Below are 629 nucleotides of genomic sequence, written 5' to 3'. Positions count from 1 at the left end.
CGAGGGGAGGAGCCACTGCTGAGGTAGGCTGGACAGACTCCCAGAATTTGTGAAAACTTTTTTGGTCAGATAGCCTGGGTTCAAATCCCAGTTCCATCCTGTCTTGGCTGTGCGGCCTTGGGCAAGCTACCAAACATCTCTGGTCTTCGGTTTGCTTACCTGAGTACATATGTCAGTAGTAAGCACCTCCTGAGGAGCGCTGGTGGTGCTATAGTGAAGTGCTTGGCTGCTAACCCAAAGGTCTGTGGTTCAAACCCACCAGCCGCTCCGTGGCAGTCTGCTTTCATAAAGATTACAACTTTGGAAACTCTATAGGGCAGTTCTGCCCTATCCTATAGAGTCACTATGAATTGGAACCAACTCAATGGCAACCAGAACTACCTCCTAGGTGGCAGTGAGGCTTAGTGGCTTGGCAATAAATGTTCTCTCTCACAGATGAATCAATAATGGCCAGCTGCTGCTAAATCACTTTCAACTCATGGCAACCCCCTGTGTGCCAGAGTAAACCACAGGGTGGTCCACTTTCCACTGCTATCGAGTCAGAGCCCACTCATAGCGACCCCTCCTTGGGTTTCTGAGGCAGTATCACTACGGAAGTAGATTGCCCAACCTTCCTTCTGAGGAGTGGC

The sequence above is a fragment of the Orycteropus afer genome, unplaced genomic scaffold (genome assembly GCF_000298275.1).
Source record: "Orycteropus afer afer isolate SDZICR_OR568_19922 unplaced genomic scaffold, OryAfe1.0 scaffold00130, whole genome shotgun sequence".
In the NCBI taxonomy this organism is placed as follows: Eukaryota; Metazoa; Chordata; class Mammalia; order Tubulidentata; family Orycteropodidae; genus Orycteropus; species Orycteropus afer.
Note: the sequence above shows the minus strand (reverse complement) of the source record.